The 19,131-nt window shown below is 44.5% G+C and overlaps 1 long non-coding RNA gene across 2 annotated transcripts in view; it reads left to right on the forward strand.

Annotated features, from left to right (window-relative positions):
• The window catches only part of LOC307181344, an 84,388-nt gene extending 67,496 nt beyond the window's left edge, over window positions 1–16,892 (forward strand). For both annotated transcript variants that reach the window (XR_013826466.1, XR_013826467.1), the window contains exons 2-3: window positions 3,656–3,737; window positions 16,847–16,892. This is a non-coding gene — a long non-coding RNA (uncharacterized lncRNA). The remainder of the gene's footprint in view (window positions 1–3,655; window positions 3,738–16,846) is intronic.
• The last annotated feature ends 2,239 nt before the right edge of the window (window positions 16,893–19,131 follow it).

Consider the following 19,131-nt stretch of genomic DNA (forward strand, 5'->3'; position numbering starts at 1 on the left):
CTCCAACCACCACCTCACCCCTCCTCTGCCTGACTCCTGGGTTTCCTCTCATTAGGAGAGGGTTTTCTTGAAGTTGTCTCCCACTCATGGGCCAGATAAAATGATTAGAAAACAAGCCAAAGCTGCAGCCCCTTGTCTATCCTGACTCTCAGGAGCCCACACCTGTTCCTTGGACCTGGCCGGTTCAGCAAGTTCCATTTTCTGCAACTGTGAGCCCCTGAGGGGTGATGATTGGCTGACCTGGGCAGCCTTACCGTGCCGGCCAGCCCTCCCCAGGTGTGCCTGGGTTGAGATCAATATAAATACCACTCCAGGCAGCAAGAGCCCCTGCAGCCGTGCCTGACGCCATTTTCTCTGCCCTGTCAGCAGTCTCGCGGCTGGGCTGGTGGGAGGGAGTGAGAGGCCACGGCTTTGTGGGTGGCCCAGTGTGAGTGGGGCTCTGCTGGACTTTCTGCAGCAGTTGCCAGGCTGCCACCTGCTAAAGAAGAGGATGTGTCACCCATACCTGCTGCTGGAATTTCTCCCTGGGCAGAGGTGAGGAAGGAAAAAAGCAGTGGGGGCAGGGACAGGACGGGTATCTCAGGCAGGGAAATGGAAATCTTCCAGAAGAGCACCCAGGGCCAGGACCATCCTGGCTGGCCTGCAGGCACCAAGTCGGCCGGCATGCTGTCACTCGTGTGGCTCTATGGCCCTTCCTCTAGGCTTTCAAGTCCTTGTATATATTCAGGTGTTTTACCTGGGACGGGTGGGAATAGTTCAGCAGCAACTGGCCTGGGGCTCAGCTCACGTTTACTCACAGATGCCTCGACACGGTGCCCCAGCTTTGCAATGAGGACGCTTGTTGCGTGGGGGCTGCTGGCTGAATGGGAGACGATTCCCCACCACTGACCAACTTCAGAATTGTTTACAACTGGAGCAAGTGCCCTGATACGGTTTTCCTCTGTGTAACTGGTGGGTTCTGTGTTTTTTTCTCTTTTTCGTTTTTGGTTCAAGGTAGATTTTATTCCTCTTTTTTGTATTTACAGATATAAGCATGGAAATAATTTATTCATATAAATACATGTATGTGCAGGGAATAATTGTTTTTTCTGTTTTATTTTTTAAATTTTACTTCTTTTTAATTTTGAATTTTATTTTATATTTTTATACAGCAGGTTCTTATTGGTTATCTATTTTATACATATAAATGTATACATGCCAATCCCAGTCTCTCAACTCCTCCCACCACCACCCCCCAACAGCTTTCCCCCCTTGTTGTCCATACGTTTGTTGTCTACATCTGTTGCTCTATTTATGCCTTGCAAAATGGTTAATCTGTACAGTTTTTCTAGGTTCCACATATATGCATGAATATACAAGATTTGTTTTTCTCTTTCTGACTTACTTCACTCTGTATGACAGTCTCTAGATCCATCGACGTCTCTACAAATGACCCAATTTCATTCCTTTTCATGGCTTAGTAATATTCCATTTTATATATGTACCACAGCTTTATGCATTCGTCTGTCTGTGGGCATTTAGGTTGCTTCCATTACCTCGATATTGTAAATAGTGATGCAATGAACATTGCGGTGAATGACTCTTTTTGATTTATGGTTTTGTCTGGGTATATGTCCAGTACTGGGATTGCTGTATCATATGGTAATTCTATTGTTAGTTTCTTAAGAAATTCCATATTGTTCTCCATAATGACTGTATCAATTTATATTGCCAACAATAGTGGAAGAGGGTTCCTTTTCTCCAGACCCTTTCCAGCATTTTTTGTTTGTAGATTTTCAATGATGCCTATTCTACCAGGTGTGAGGTGATACCTCATTGTTGAATCCATTTCGTTGAGCAAGGGGTAGCTCTTGTCTATTACATATTTGGCTTATGGAATGGTATCTGTGCTAATTTCAAACTCTGCTTTTATGCAGCACCCCAACTCACCTTCCCCCTTAAGCAGGCATAAGTTGGTTTTCTAAACTTGAGACCCTGTTCTGTTTTGTAATTCAGTTCATGTGTAGCCAAGTTCACATTCCGTGTATTAGTGATACCTTATGATGTTTCTTTTTCTGTGTGACTTATTTCACTTAGAATCATCGTGCCTCAATCCACTCATTATGCTGGTAAGGGCCTGGTGACATAGATTTCATTGCTGAGTGGTATTCTGTTGTACAGAAGTACCGCAGCTTCTTTATCCATTATTTGCTCTCTGGGATATTTAACTTGTGCCGTAGAAGAGATTCCTGTAAAAAGAGCCGTCCCAAATTTTGGGGTTGCTGTGTCTTTTTGATATTAATTTCCCTAAGCTATAGGACCATAAGTGGAAGTGCCCTAGGCTCTGTTGCTTTGTTTTTTAGATGTTTCAGGAAACACCATACACTTCTCCCGAGTGTCTGTTGGCAATTTACATCCCGCCCATCAGCATAACAAGGCTCCCAGTTCTCCATGGCCTGTCCTGCCTTTCTGGATTTTACACTTTATTCTGATGGCCCTTTTGACTGGGGGGAAGTGAGACTTCATTGTAGTCCAGATTTGCTTTGCAAGCTTGCTTGGTTGGCCAAAAAGGGCGTATGCGTTTTTTCCTGAATATATTCAGGAAAAAACACATATGCCCTTTTGGCAAAGTGCATCATTGTGGACGTTCTGCCTCTTTTCCTATGCTTTCAATGCAATTCCAGTCTACCTCCTGAAATCGGTATCCTGCAATTCTGCCCCGCTTTCAAGTCCTCTTGGCAGCCTTACTTCAGTATATTTTTGGACGATAGCTGTCATTTATAACTCTGCAGGTTTGTGAATTACAGAGCCCCTGAGCTCCTTTCTTCAACTCACTTTCTTGTGAGCTGGCCGCAACACTGCAGGATGACTTCAGGCCCTAATCTGTTTCCGCCACGGCACGCTGAGCCTTTGGTTAATTCCTCTTCCTAGTGGGAAATGAGAGTTAAATTTGCCCGTCCAGACACCTCCAGCTAGTCTCTCATTGGTTCTCGCTATTCCTGTTCATCTTCCGCAGAAATTGCAAACTGGGCCAAACAGGAGGTTAAAGGCACTGACTCTCCAAGTCGGGAGAGTGTTAGTAAAGCGTCTGGAATGTTGCACCAGGGTACCAGGGGAGGAAAACTGAGACATATTTGAACACGTCTCCCGATCACATGGTTGATCATACTCTGGGTTCCACATGCATGTTTTAGCTGAAGGAAGAATACCTTAAACCTGGAGAGTTGAGACCCGTGTAATGGGTACCATGCAATATGACTTCAAAGGGTCTTCATTTGCTCACCGAACCTCTCCAATCCTATCACTGCTGCGTTTATGCCCCTGTACACATGCTTGATTCTCTTTTGGAGACATAGCAATCCATAGGTTTTACGATACTTACTAGTCAGGTACATTCTTACGCGTTTAATATGCGGTGTTGAGTCCATTTCGTTGAGCAAGGAGTAGCTCTTGTCTATTCCATATTTGACTTAAGTAACTTTATCTGTGCTCATTTCAATCTCTGGTTTTATGCAGCACCCCAACTCACCTTTACCCTTAAGCAAGCATAAGTTGGTTTTCTAAATTTGAGACCCTGTTCTGTTCTGTAATTCAGTTCCTGTGTAGCCAAGTTTACATTCCGTGTATTACTGATATCTTATGATGTTTCTTTTTCTGTGTGACTTATTTCATTTAGAATCATCATACCTGAACCCACTCATTGTGCTGCTAAGGGCCTGATGACATAGATTTCATTGCTGAGTGATATTGCTTTGTAAGTAAATACCACAACTTCTTTATCCATTTTTCACTTTCTGCGAATTTGAACTTGTACTGTGAACGAGGTTCTTATAAACAGAGGCGTCCCAAACTTTGGGGTGGCTGTGTCTTTTTGATTTTAATTTCCCTAAGCTATAGGACCATAAGTGGAAGTGCCCTAGGCTCTGTTGCTTTGTTTTTTAGATGTTTCAGGAAACACCATACACTTCTCCGGAGTGTCTGTTGGCAATTTACATCCCACCCATCAGCATAACAAGGCTCCCAGTTCTCCATGGCCTGTCCTGCCTTTCTGGATTTTACACATTTTTCAGATGGCCCTTTTGACCGGGGGGAAGTGAGACTTCATTGTAGTGCAGATTTCCTTTGCAAGCTTGCTTGTTTGGCCAAAAAGGGCGTATGCGTTTTTTCCTGAATATATTCAGGAAAAAACGCATACGCCCTTTTTGGCCAAGTGCATCATTGTGGACGTTCTGCCTCTTTTCCTATGCTTTCAATGCAATTTCAGTCTACCTCCTGAAATCGTTTTCCTGCAATTCTGCCCCGCTTTCAAGTCCTCTTGGCAGCCTTACTTCAGTCTATTTTTGGACGATAGCTGTCATTTATAACTCTGCAGGTTTGTGAATTACAGTGCCCCTGAGCTCCTTTCTTCAACTCGCTTTCCTTTGAGCTGGCCGCAACACCGCAGGATGGCTTCAGGCCCTAATCTGGTTCCAGCCCGGCATGCTGAGCCTTTGGTTAATTCCTCTTCCTGGTGGGAAATTAGAGTTAAATTTGCCCGTCCAGACAGCTCCAGCTAGCCTCTCATTGGTTCTCCCTATTCCTGTACATCTTCCGCTGAAATTGCAAACTGGGCCAAACAGGAGGTTAAAGGGACTGACTCTCCAAGTCGGGAGAGTGTTAGTAAAGCGTCTGGAATGTTGCACCCGAGTACCAGGGTACGAAAACTGAGACATATTTGAACACGTCTCCCGTTCACATGGTTGATCATACTCTGGGTTCCACATGCATGTTTTAGCTGAAGGATGAATACCTTAAACCTGGAGAGTTGAGACCCGTGGAATGGGTACCATGCAATATGACTTCAAAGGGTCTTCATTTGCTCACCGAACCTCTCCAATCCTATCACTGCTGCGTTTATGCCCCTGTACACACGCTTGATTTTCTTTTGGAGACATAGCAATCCATAGGTTTTAAGATACTTACTAGTCAGGTACATTCTTAGGCGTTTAATATGGGGTGTTGAGTCCATTTCGTTGAGCAAGGAGTAGCTCTTGTCTATTCCATATTTGGCTTAAGGAACTTTATCTGTGCTCATTTCAATCTCTGGTTTTATGCAGCACCCCAACTCACCTTCCCCCTTAAGCAAGCGTAAGTTGGTTTTCTAAACTTGAGACACTGTTCTGTTTTGTAATTCAGTTCATGTGTAGCCAAGTTCACATTCTGTGTATTAGTGATACCTTATGATGTTTCTTTTCTGTGTGACTTATTTCAGTTCGAATCATCATACCTGAATCCACTCATTATGCTGCTATGGGCCTGATGACATAGATTTCATTGCTGAGTGATATTGCATTGTACGTAAGTACCACAAGTTCTTTATCCATTTTTCACTTTCTGTGATATTGAACTTGTACCGTAAACGAGGTTCTTGTAAACAGAGCCGTCCCAAACTTTGGGGTGGCTGTGTCTTTTTGATTTTAATTTCCCTAAGCTATAGGACCATAAGTGGAAGTGCCCTAGGCTCTGTTGCTTTGTTTTTTAGATGTTTCAGGAAACACCATACACTTCTCCAGAGTGTCTGTTGGCAATTTACATCCCGCCCTTCAGCATAACAAGGCTCCCAGTTCTCCATGGCCTGTTGTGCCTTTCTGGATTTTACACTTTTTTCAGATGGCCCTTTTGACCGGGTGGAAGTGAGACTTCATTGTAGTGCAGATTTCCTTTGCAAGCTTGCTTGTTTGGCCAAAAAGTGCGTATGCGTTTTTTCCTGAATATATTCAGGAAAAAACGCATACGCCCTTTTTGGCCAAGTGCATCATTGTCGAGTTTCTGACTCTCTTCATATGCTTTCAATGCAATTCCAGTCTACCTCCTGAAATCGGTTTCCTGCAATTCTGCCTTGCTTTCAATGCCTCTTCATAGCCTTACCTCAATATATTTTTTAAAAATAGTTGACCTTTATAACTCTGCAGGTTTTTGAATTGCAGTGGCCCTTAGCTCCATTTTTTAGCTCTTATTTTTGTGGTCTTGCCCCATAACCACAGGATTCCTTGAAGCCCTATTTTTCTTCTGGGGCACCTTGCTGTGCCTTTGGTTAATTCTTCTTACTGATGTGATATTAGAGTGACATGTGCCCACTGAAACCGCTACAGCTAGTTTCTCACTGGTTCCCCCTATTCCCATTCATCCTCTGCACTAACTGCAGACTGTGCGATACCAGAACTTAAAGGCATTGACTCCATGTGGGGATGTTGTTAGTAAAGCGGCTGGAATGTCGATCCGGAGCCCCAGGAGAGGAAAAATGAGGTGCGTTTTAGAAACCTTTCCCGATCATATGGTATACCAGTCGCTGGGTTTCCCAAGCATGGTTTAGCTGTAGGAAGATTCCCTTCAACCTGGAGTGTTGGGACCCTTGGACTGAGTAGCATGAAGTATTGCATTAAACTTTCGGCAGTTGCTCACCAAAGCTCACCAATCCTGTCAGCCCCAAGTGTCCAGCCTTATGTCTTATCCAGCTGTGGGTTTATATGTGGTCAATCCAGGTTGCATCACAGCCCCTGAGCGAATTTTGTAAGAATTTTTCTCTCTTTCATTGTTTCAGCGTTTTGTTTTTAAAATTTATTTCTATAATGGGGTTTAGCTCCTTTTCACTGCTGTGTTTGTGCCGCTCTGCACACACTTGATTCCCTTATGGAGATATATCAATACATGGGTTTTAAGATTCTTATTCCTCAGATATATTTCTCTGCGGTGTATAGGGTGTGTTGAGGCCTGTTCATTGAGCAAGGTGTAGATCTTGTCTAATACCTATTTGGTTTATTGAACGGTATCTGTGCTAATTTCAAACTCTGGTTTTATGCATCACCCCACCTCTCCTTTCCCCTTAAGCTGACATAAGTGTGTTTTCTAAATGTGAGACACTGTTCTGTTCTGTAATTCATTTCTTGTGCAGCCATATTTACCCTCCCTCTATAAGTGATATCTTATGATATGTTTCTTTTTCTGTTTGACTTATTTCAAGTAGTATTATCGGACCTAAATCCACTCTTTATCCTTCTACTAGCCTTATTACATTGATTTCATGGTGAAGAGATATTCCATTGTACATAAGTACCACATCTTCTTTATCCATTGTTCTCTTTCCTGGGATATTTAAGGTGTACTGAAGTTGAGGTTCTTGTAAACAGAGTAGCCCTAAACTGTGGTGTGCTTGTGTCTTGTTGATTTTTAGACTTCCCTAGATATACTCCCATGATTGGAAGTGTCCTATGCTCTGTAGCTCTGTTTTTTAGATGATTTAGGAACCACCATACACTTCTCCAGAGTGGCTCTCGGCAGTTCACACACTGCCCATCAGCGTATAAAGGCTCCCTGTTCTCCATGGCCTGTCCTGCATTTCTGGTTTTTACAATTTTTTAGGATGGCCCTTTTGACCGGTGGGAAGTGAGACTTCTTTGTTGTGCACATTTGCATTGCTTGCTTGCTTCGTTGCCCATAAAGTGCGTATGCGTTTTTTCCTGGATATAATCAGGAAAAAACGCATACGCCCTTTTGGGCCAACTGCATCATTGTCGAAATTCTGCCGCTTTTCATGTGCGTTAAAGACGAGTCCAATCTATCTCTTGAAATCTGTTTCTTGCAATTCTGTCTTGCATTCAGATCCTCTTCTTTGCCTTACCTCAACATATTTTTGGACGTTAGTTTTCATTTATAACTCTGCAGGTTTGTGAATTGCAGTGACCCTGAGCTCCATTGTTTAAGTTGCTCTTTTGTGAGCTGGCCTCAAACCCGCAGGATTGCTTCAGGCCCTATTTTGGCTCCGGCGAGGCAGGCTGAGCCTTTCTTTAATTCTTATTCTTAATGGGAAATTAGAGTGATATGTGCCCGTCCAAACCCCTACAACTCTTCTCTCATTGGTTCCCCCTCTTCCCGTTCATCCTCCTCACAATTTGCAAAATGTGTGAAACAGAAGTTTAAATGTGCTGATTCTCCAAGTGGGGAGATTCTAAGTAGCGTGGCTGGAATGGTGAACAGGAGCACCAGGAGAGGATAAATGAGGTGCATTTTAGACACATCTCCCGATCACATGGTGTACAGTCCTCTGGGTTTTCCATGCATGTTTTAGCTGTAGGAAGATCCCTTGAACCTGCAGATTTGGGACCCATTGAATGGGTACCAGGTAGTATTACTTTAAAGGGTGTGCATTTCCTCACCCAACCTCACATTTCTCTTAGCGCAAACAGTTTCCAGCCTTATGTCTCATCCTGCTGTGGGTCTAGATGTGTTCAATCCATGTTGCATCACCGTCCCTGAGGAAAAGTTGTAAGAGGTTTTCTCTGTCTCTCTGTCGTTTATTTTTTTCAATTTATTACTATATTGGTTACAGCTGATTTTCAAAGCTCTGTTTCTTGCTGCTGTACATCCACTTGATTCACGTACAGAGAGACATCAATAAATTCTTTTTCAGATTCTTACCAGTCGTATATATTCTTTTCCGGTGACTTGAGTGTGCTGAGTGCAGTTCTTTTAGCTACCGTGTAGGCCTTGTTGATTATCAGTTTGGTATTTGGAATGGTATCTTTGCTAATTTCAACCTCCTGGATGATGCCTCACCCCTCCCCACCTTTCCCGTTTAGCAGCCTTATGCGTGTTTTCTACATATTTGACTATGTTTTTGTTTTGTAATTTATTTCATGTGTAGCCATTTTGGATTCCACCTTTAAGTGATATCTTATGATATGTGTCTTTTTCTTTTTGAATTCTGTCACTTAGAATGATCATACGTAACTCCTCCGGAGTCGTTACAACTGGCCATATTTCATTGATTTCCAGGCTGAATAATATTCCACTCTACCTAAGTACCACATCTCTATCCATTTTTTCCCTCCAGAGACATTTAAGTTATATCCTAGTCGAGGATCTTTTAAACAGAGAGGGGGTAAACATTGGGGTGCCTGTGTCCTCTCGATTTTTGTTTTTCCCAAGATATACGCCCATGAGTGCAAGTGCCCTATGCTCTGTAGCTCATTTTTTAGATGCTTTAGTAAACACAATACACTTCTCCAGAATGGCCGTTGGCAATATACATTTCCACTATAAGTCTCACAGGGCTCCCTCTTCTCGTTGCCCTGTCCTGCATTTCTGTTGTTTACGCTTTATGAGGATGGCTCTTCTGACTGATGCGAAGTGATATCTTTTGTAGTATTGACTTCCAGTGCCCACCTGTTTGGTTGGCTAAAAAAGTGTATGCCCTTTTCTTGAATATATACAGAAAAGAACGCATACACCCTTTTTGGCCAACTGCAATGTTGGCAATGTTGGCAATGTTCAGCTCCTTTTCTTGTGCTTAATGGCGAGTCCTTTCTACCTCCTCAAATCCCTTTCCTGCCATTCTCCCTTGCTTACAAGTCCTTTTCTCTGACTTTCCTCAAGACATTTTTCAGTGATGGATATTTTCAACTCTGCAGTTTTGTGAATTTTACTGCCCCTGAGTTCCATTGTTCAACTCGTGTTTATGGGAACTGGCCACAAAGCAGCGGGATTTCCTCAAGCCCTATACTGTTTCCATGGGCAACCCTAGCCTTTGGTCAATTCGTCTTCCTGATTGGAAATTAGAGTGACATGTGCCTGTCTGAACACCTAGGACTTGTCTCTCATTGTTCCTCATCCTTCCGCTTCATCCTCTGGACAAATTCCAAACTGTACGCAACAGGATGTTGACAGTGCTGACATCTCCAAGTGGGGAGACTGTTAGTAAAGACGCTGGAGGGGTGAACCCGAGCACCAGGAGATGAGGAGATGAGATGCCTTTTCCAAACTCTTCCCGATCAGACGGTATACCATCCTCTGGGTGTGACAGACATGTTTTAGCAGTAGGAAGAGTCCCATTCATGTAAGGAGAACACCAGGGCTTTTTCAAAATCAGTGTCTCCCCGAAACCCAAACTGGGGAATTTTTTAAGCTACAGCTACACATATGTTCATTAAGGGCCTTGGGAAGTAGGCAGAGTCCAAACTTTAGATGATTGAAGTCTTCAGGGTCAGAAGCACTCACCACCAGCTTCCCTTAGGCTACACTTTAACTGTCATTGATAGATGATGTCAATAAAAATATCTATTCTTTTTCAGATTATTTCCCCTTATAGGTTATTGCAAAATGTTGAGTGTAGTTCCCTGTGCTATACAGTAGTTCCTTGTTGATGATCTATTTTATACATAGCAGTGTGTATGTGTTCATTCCAAACTGTTAATTTATCCCTCCTCCCACCTTTCCCCTTTGGTAATAATAAATTATAAGATTTTATACTTCTCAGAAATGGGGGAGCTGAAAGAGAGGTATCATTTTCAATGGAAAAGCATTTAAAACAAGATTGAAGGTTTAACCAAGATTATTAGCTGTACATCCTTGGAAAGAAATCACTTCGTTTCTCTAATATTGACCTGACAAATAAGACAAACCTTTTCACTGAACTTGCTTATAAAAAGTGATGGAAATATCAAATGGAAGTGTTAAAAACATCTTATTTTACCCGAGCCTTATACACTGTTCTATGTTAACTACAGTTTGGCTCACACATCTGTTCATTGAGGTTACAATAGTCTCAATTTCTGTTACTGATCCTCCAGAGTGGACCCCAACAAGTGTCCCCCTGCCCAGTGTCATTGGGGCCAACAGATCGAGACTGAGTTTGGTTCACAAGCAAAGGAAACTTTATATTTTGATCAGAGAATGGAGAGGTGAGAGCATGCACTACCCCGTGGGCTGTGGGCTGGGCTGCTGTGTAGAGATCCTGTCAGAGTCAGTGGGAGGGAGGGAGGCGGCGGAGCTCTCGAGGGCCGGGTTGGCTGTAGCTCAGGCTCTATATCGTGGAGTCTGCACTGGGCCCCAGGAGCTGAGGTGTCGACCCAGCCATTCTGCACTAGGAAATCTGGTCTGAAGTGCCGGGTGTGGAACCTCTGCATGCGGGACCCTAGGAGCACGTGAAATTAGACAAAGCACAAAGGATAAAAAAGGTTAGACTTGACTTTATTGCCCAGATTCTATTTTTATCTCCCAGGGATTTTTAATGGGCTTTGCTGGGGACAAACCCCTCCTCTGCCTTTTGTCCCGTTCCTCATTCTTGGAGTGCTGAGGGTGCAGACCCTTCTTCTGTAACTGCTGAGTGCTGAGTTGGGAGCCCTCATACCCTGGGGCGAGGGTCAGAGCTTCTCCCCAGCAGCCTCCCGGTGACGTTGATTGTCCCCAGGACCCCTGCCTCCCTGCTCGTCCACCTGAGCACCAGCATTGGAAGTGTTATAGATTCTAATGACCTTTAAGGGTCCAGGAAAGAGATGTGCAGAGACGCTGTGGGGGCCGGTTTCACCCCGCCCCACATTTGTTCGGCCACCTTAGGCTGACCGTCTCTGCCAGCCTAGATGCTCTGACCAGTAGTCTGCGCTTTCTTCAGTTAGGCCCCTGAATTAACGTACAAACAGCACCAGGTGTCAGAGTCCTGCCCGCTCAACTCCCAGACAGTCCAGGGTCAGTGGTGACCAAGGACCATGATGGCTACTGAGTCAACAGCCTTTTGAAGTAAACAGGAGTCCAGCCGGTCTTATTGGCCACCATCATCACGGTGTCTGTAGGCTTTTCTATGGTGACAGTGTGGTATACTGTTCCCCCGCCAAGATTATTAGCTCCCCTCTGGGTGCAGTAAGTCCTGCAAGCAGTAGTCTACTCTTTTGGGACACACTCTTGTTGTTTTATGAGAGAAACTCCAGGTCAAGTGATGTTCACACGAGTCGTCATGGTGCCCTGTTGCCCCCGGTTATCTCTCTGGATGTTGGAGTTGGAGGGCCTCCTCACTCGAGGTCGGTGTGCCCACGGAGCGAACCCTGCAACTTCAGGGCATGGTTGGTGGTTAGGATCACCACGTGGGGTCCTTTTCCCTTAGGAGGGAGGTGGCCTTTTGGGCTGCTGATTTCCAGGTTTTTAGATACCGCCAGTATCTTGGCCAGATGTGGCAGTGGGCCAAGCCCCTTAGTGACCGTAGTTTATCCTACCTGGATGGCATTCTTGCATTGTTCCATTTCAAGTGGTCCCAGTTTTTGCACTAATTCTCCAATGGCGATTCACCTTTCACCGGGATTGTAAAGATCAAAGGGTTTAGCTAAATTAGGGAGTTCCAGGGCAAGGGTCTGAATTGACTGCTCTTTCCATTCTTGAAAGGCCACTTCTGGATTCTATTCAAAAGGATCATCATCTTTTCCTTTCAGTGTTTCATATAGAGGCCCAGCTAGTAGACTGTAGTTAGGGATCCAGAAGCAGCAAACCCTGGCCTCCCCAGGAACCCCTAAGCTGTCTTCTAGTTTTAGAAAGGGGTAAGGCTGAAAATGGTTTCTTCCCTTTCCTGGGATGGGCTTCTCTGACCTTCTGTGAGAATGAAGCCCAGGCAGGTCACCGCAGTCTGTGATATTTGAGCTTTTTCTTGGACAACTTCTATCCTTTATTGGCTTGGTAGTTCAGAGGCCTCCTTAGTAGGGCTGGTGATCAGAATGTCGTCTGCATATTGAAGGAGGGTTTCCTTTTCCAGAGGTAGAACTTTTAGGTCTTTAGCTAAGCTTTCCCCAAAGATGGTGTGGGAATTTTTGCACCCTTGGGGCCAGACGGCCCGGAAGTATTGTTTTAGTTGTATGTAGAGTCCTGCCACTCACAAGCCAAAATTTCTTGTGACTCTGGGACTAATGGAATACAAAAGAAGGCATCATTGAAGACTAATACAGAATACCATGTCCTGGTGGTTGGTAGAATGACCAGCAGGGTGTAGGAATTAGGAGCAACTGGAGGTATATCCTCGGTGGCTTCACTGACTGTCCTGACATCCTTTACCAGGTCCCCAGCAGCCCATGGGGCTCTCGTGGTCAGACCAATCCCAGAATATGGAGCTCACCTGGGCAGGTACCCCACCCCCACCCCAGCCCACGGGGCTCTCGTGGTCAGGCCCCTCCCAGGATACAGAGCTACCCTTGCAGGTACCGTGGCAGGGCTGGGCACACAGGAACCGTGCACATAGCCCTCATTGCAGAGCACCCCCAGCTCACCTGTCGCTCAGAGCTGACACAGAGCACCTCAGAGCAGGACTTGAACTAACAAACAGCAGCTGCGACAGGTCTGTGACCCTGGGCATCACTCCGTGAGGCCTCCCTCCACCTGGTCTTCCAGAGACTTCCACTGCACCCGGGGCAACAGGCCTCTGTCTCCAACCACCACCCACCCCTCCTCTCCCTGACTCCTGGGTTCCTCTCATTAGGAGAGGGTTTTCTTGAAGTTGTCTCCCACTCATGGGCCAGATAAAATGATTAGAAAACAAGCCAAAGCTGCAGCCCCTTGTCTATCCTGACTCTCAGGAGCCCACACCTGTTCCTTGGACCTGGCCGGTTCAGCAAGTTCCATTTTCTGCAACTGTGAGCCCCTGAGGGGTGATGATTGGCTGACCTGGGCAGCCTTACCGTGCCGGCCAGCCCTCCCCAGGTGTGCCTGGGTTGAGATCAATATAAATACCACTCCAGGCAGCAAGAGCCCCTGCAGCCGTGCCTGACGCCATTTTCTCTGCCCTGTCAGCAGTCTCGCGGCTGGGCTGGTGGGAGGGAGTGAGAGGCCACGGCTTTGTGGGTGGCCCAGTGTGAGTGGGGCTCTGCTGGACTTTCTGCAGCAGTTGCCAGGCTGCCACCTGCTAAAGAAGAGGATGTGTCACCCATACCTGCTGCTGGAATTTCTCCCTGGGCAGAGGTGAGGAAGGAAAAAAGCAGTGGGGGCAGGGACAGGACGGGTATCTCAGGCAGGGAAATGGAAATCTTCCAGAAGAGCACCCAGGGCCAGGACCATCCTGGCTGGCCTGCAGGCACCAAGTCGGCCGGCATGCTGTCACTCGTGTGGCTCTATGGCCCTTCCTCTAGGCTTTCAAGTCCTTGTATATATTCAGGTGTTTTACCTGGGACGGGTGGGAATAGTTCAGCAGCAACTGGCCTGGGGCTCAGCTCACGTTTACTCACAGATGCCTCGACACGGTGCCCCAGCTTTGCAATGAGGACGCTTGTTGCGTGGGGGCTGCTGGCTGAATGGGAGACGATTCCCCACCACTGACCAACTTCAGAATTGTTTACAACTGGAGCAAGTGCCCTGATACGGTTTTCCTCTGTGTAACTGGTGGGTTCTGTGTTTTTTTCTCTTTTTCGTTTTTGGTTCAAGGTAGATTTTATTCCTCTTTTTTGTATTTACAGATATAAGCATGGAAATAATTTATTCATATAAATACATGTATGTGCAGGGAATAATTGTTTTTTCTGTTTTATTTTTTAAATTTTACTTCTTTTTAATTTTGAATTTTATTTTATATTTTTATACAGCAGGTTCTTATTGGTTATCTATTTTATACATATAAATGTATACATGCCAATCCCAGTCTCTCAACTCCTCCCACCACCACCCCCCAACAGCTTTCCCCCCTTGTTGTCCATACGTTTGTTGTCTACATCTGTTGCTCTATTTATGCCTTGCAAAATGGTTAATCTGTACAGTTTTTCTAGGTTCCACATATATGCATGAATATACAAGATTTGTTTTTCTCTTTCTGACTTACTTCACTCTGTATGACAGTCTCTAGATCCATCGACGTCTCTACAAATGACCCAATTTCATTCCTTTTCATGGCTTAGTAATATTCCATTTTATATATGTACCACAGCTTTATGCATTCGTCTGTCTGTGGGCATTTAGGTTGCTTCCATTACCTCGATATTGTAAATAGTGATGCAATGAACATTGCGGTGAATGACTCTTTTTGATTTATGGTTTTGTCTGGGTATATGTCCAGTACTGGGATTGCTGTATCATATGGTAATTCTATTGTTAGTTTCTTAAGAAATTCCATATTGTTCTCCATAATGACTGTATCAATTTATATTGCCAACAATAGTGGAAGAGGGTTCCTTTTCTCCAGACCCTTTCCAGCATTTTTTGTTTGTAGATTTTCAATGATGCCTATTCTACCAGGTGTGAGGTGATACCTCATTGTTGAATCCATTTCGTTGAGCAAGGGGTAGCTCTTGTCTATTACATATTTGGCTTATGGAATGGTATCTGTGCTAATTTCAAACTCTGCTTTTATGCAGCACCCCAACTCACCTTCCCCCTTAAGCAGGCATAAGTTGGTTTTCTAAACTTGAGACCCTGTTCTGTTTTGTAATTCAGTTCATGTGTAGCCAAGTTCACATTCCGTGTATTAGTGATACCTTATGATGTTTCTTTTTCTGTGTGACTTATTTCACTTAGAATCATCGTGCCTCAATCCACTCATTATGCTGGTAAGGGCCTGGTGACATAGATTTCATTGCTGAGTGGTATTCTGTTGTACAGAAGTACCGCAGCTTCTTTATCCATTATTTGCTCTCTGGGATATTTAACTTGTGCCGTAGAAGAGATTCCTGTAAAAAGAGCCGTCCCAAATTTTGGGGTTGCTGTGTCTTTTTGATATTAATTTCCCTAAGCTATAGGACCATAAGTGGAAGTGCCCTAGGCTCTGTTGCTTTGTTTTTTAGATGTTTCAGGAAACACCATACACTTCTCCCGAGTGTCTGTTGGCAATTTACATCCCGCCCATCAGCATAACAAGGCTCCCAGTTCTCCATGGCCTGTCCTGCCTTTCTGGATTTTACACTTTATTCTGATGGCCCTTTTGACTGGGGGGAAGTGAGACTTCATTGTAGTCCAGATTTGCTTTGCAAGCTTGCTTGGTTGGCCAAAAAGGGCGTATGCGTTTTTTCCTGAATATATTCAGGAAAAAACACATATGCCCTTTTGGCAAAGTGCATCATTGTGGACGTTCTGCCTCTTTTCCTATGCTTTCAATGCAATTCCAGTCTACCTCCTGAAATCGGTATCCTGCAATTCTGCCCCGCTTTCAAGTCCTCTTGGCAGCCTTACTTCAGTATATTTTTGGACGATAGCTGTCATTTATAACTCTGCAGGTTTGTGAATTACAGAGCCCCTGAGCTCCTTTCTTCAACTCACTTTCTTGTGAGCTGGCCGCAACACTGCAGGATGACTTCAGGCCCTAATCTGTTTCCGCCACGGCACGCTGAGCCTTTGGTTAATTCCTCTTCCTAGTGGGAAATGAGAGTTAAATTTGCCCGTCCAGACACCTCCAGCTAGTCTCTCATTGGTTCTCGCTATTCCTGTTCATCTTCCGCAGAAATTGCAAACTGGGCCAAACAGGAGGTTAAAGGCACTGACTCTCCAAGTCGGGAGAGTGTTAGTAAAGCGTCTGGAATGTTGCACCAGGGTACCAGGGGAGGAAAACTGAGACATATTTGAACACGTCTCCCGATCACATGGTTGATCATACTCTGGGTTCCACATGCATGTTTTAGCTGAAGGAAGAATACCTTAAACCTGGAGAGTTGAGACCCGTGTAATGGGTACCATGCAATATGACTTCAAAGGGTCTTCATTTGCTCACCGAACCTCTCCAATCCTATCACTGCTGCGTTTATGCCCCTGTACACATGCTTGATTCTCTTTTGGAGACATAGCAATCCATAGGTTTTACGATACTTACTAGTCAGGTACATTCTTACGCGTTTAATATGCGGTGTTGAGTCCATTTCGTTGAGCAAGGAGTAGCTCTTGTCTATTCCATATTTGACTTAAGTAACTTTATCTGTGCTCATTTCAATCTCTGGTTTTATGCAGCACCCCAACTCACCTTTACCCTTAAGCAAGCATAAGTTGGTTTTCTAAATTTGAGACCCTGTTCTGTTCTGTAATTCAGTTCCTGTGTAGCCAAGTTTACATTCCGTGTATTACTGATATCTTATGATGTTTCTTTTTCTGTGTGACTTATTTCATTTAGAATCATCATACCTGAACCCACTCATTGTGCTGCTAAGGGCCTGATGACATAGATTTCATTGCTGAGTGATATTGCTTTGTAAGTAAATACCACAACTTCTTTATCCATTTTTCACTTTCTGCGAATTTGAACTTGTACTGTGAACGAGGTTCTTATAAACAGAGGCGTCCCAAACTTTGGGGTGGCTGTGTCTTTTTGATTTTAATTTCCCTAAGCTATAGGACCATAAGTGGAAGTGCCCTAGGCTCTGTTGCTTTGTTTTTTAGATGTTTCAGGAAACACCATACACTTCTCCGGAGTGTCTGTTGGCAATTTACATCCCACCCATCAGCATAACAAGGCTCCCAGTTCTCCATGGCCTGTCCTGCCTTTCTGGATTTTACACATTTTTCAGATGGCCCTTTTGACCGGGGGGAAGTGAGACTTCATTGTAGTGCAGATTTCCTTTGCAAGCTTGCTTGTTTGGCCAAAAAGGGCGTATGCGTTTTTTCCTGAATATATTCAGGAAAAAACGCATACGCCCTTTTTGGCCAAGTGCATCATTGTGGACGTTCTGCCTCTTTTCCTATGCTTTCAATGCAATTTCAGTCTACCTCCTGAAATCGTTTTCCTGCAATTCTGCCCCGCTTTCAAGTCCTCTTGGCAGCCTTACTTCAGTCTATTTTTGGACGATAGCTGTCATTTATAACTCTGCAGGTTTGTGAATTACAGTGCCCCTGAGCTCCTTTCTTCAACTCGCTTTCCTTTGAGCTGGCCGCAACACCGCAGGATGGCTTCAGGCCCTAATCTGGTTCCAGCCCGGCATGCTGAGCCTTTGGTTAATTCCTCTTCCTGGTGGGAAATTAGAGTTAAATTTGCCCGTCCAGACAGCTCCAGCTAGCCTCTCATTGGTTCTCCCTATTCCTGTACATCTTCCGCTGAAATTGCAAACTGGGCCAAACAGGAGGTTAAAGGGACTGACTCTCCAAGTCGGGAGAGTGTTAGTAAAGCGTCTGGAATGTTGCACCCGAGTACCAGGGTACGAAAACTGAGACATATTTGAACACGTCTCCCGTTCACATGGTTGATCATACTCTGGGTTCCACATGCATGTTTTAGCTGAAGGATGAATACCTTAAACCTGGAGAGTTGAGACCCGTGGAATGGGTACCATGCAATATGACTTCAAAGGGTCTTCATTTGCTCACCGAACCTCTCCAATCCTATCACTGCTGCGTTTATGCCCCTGTACACACGCTTGATTTTCTTTTGGAGACATAGCAATCCATAGGTTTTAAGATACTTACTAGTCAGGTACATTCTTAGGCGTTTAATATGGGGTGTTGAGTCCATTTCGTTGAGCAAGGAGTAGCTCTTGTCTATTCCATATTTGGCTTAAGGAACTTTATCTGTGCTCATTTCAATCTCTGGTTTTATGCAGCACCCCAACTCACCTTCCCCCTTAAGCAAGCGTAAGTTGGTTTTCTAAACTTGAGACACTGTTCTGTTTTGTAATTCAGTTCATGTGTAGCCAAGTTCACATTCTGTGTATTAGTGATACCTTATGATGTTTCTTTTCTGTGTGACTTATTTCAGTTCGAATCATCATACCTGAATCCACTCATTATGCTGCTATGGGCCTGATGACATAGATTTCATTGCTGAGTGATATTGCATTGTACGTAAGTACCACAAGTTCTTTATCCATTTTTCACTTTCTGTGATATTGAACTTGTACCGTAAACGAGGTTCTTGTAAACAGAGCCGTCCCAAACTTTGGGGTGGCTGTGTCTTTTTGATTTTAATTTCCCTAAGCTATAGGACCATAAGTGGAAGTGCCCTAGGCTCTGTTGCTTTGTTTTTTAGATGTTTCAGGAAACACCATACACTTCTCCAGAGTGTCTGTTGGCAATTTACATCCCGCCCTTCAGCATAACAAGGCTCCCAGTTCTCCATGGCCTGTTGTGCCTTTCTGGATTTTACACTTTTTTCAGATGGCCCTTTTGACCGGGTGGAAGTGAGACTTCATTGTAGTGCAGATTTCCTTTGCAAGCTTGCTTGTTTGGCCAAAAAGTGCGTATGCGTTTTTTCCTGAATATATTCAGGAAAAAACGCATACGCCCTTTTTGGCCAAGTGCATCATTGTCGAGTTTCTGACTCTCTTCATATGCTTTCAATGCAATTCCAGTCTACCTCCTGAAATCGGTTTCCTGCAATTCTGCCTTGCTTTCAATGCCTCTTCATAGCCTTACCTCAATATATTTTTTAAAAATAGTTGACCTTTATAACTCTGCAGGTTTTTGAAT

This window comes from Stenella coeruleoalba, assembly GCF_951394435.1.
Source record: "Stenella coeruleoalba genome assembly, contig: scaffold_40, whole genome shotgun sequence".
Classification (NCBI taxonomy): Eukaryota; Metazoa; Chordata; class Mammalia; order Artiodactyla; family Delphinidae; genus Stenella; species Stenella coeruleoalba.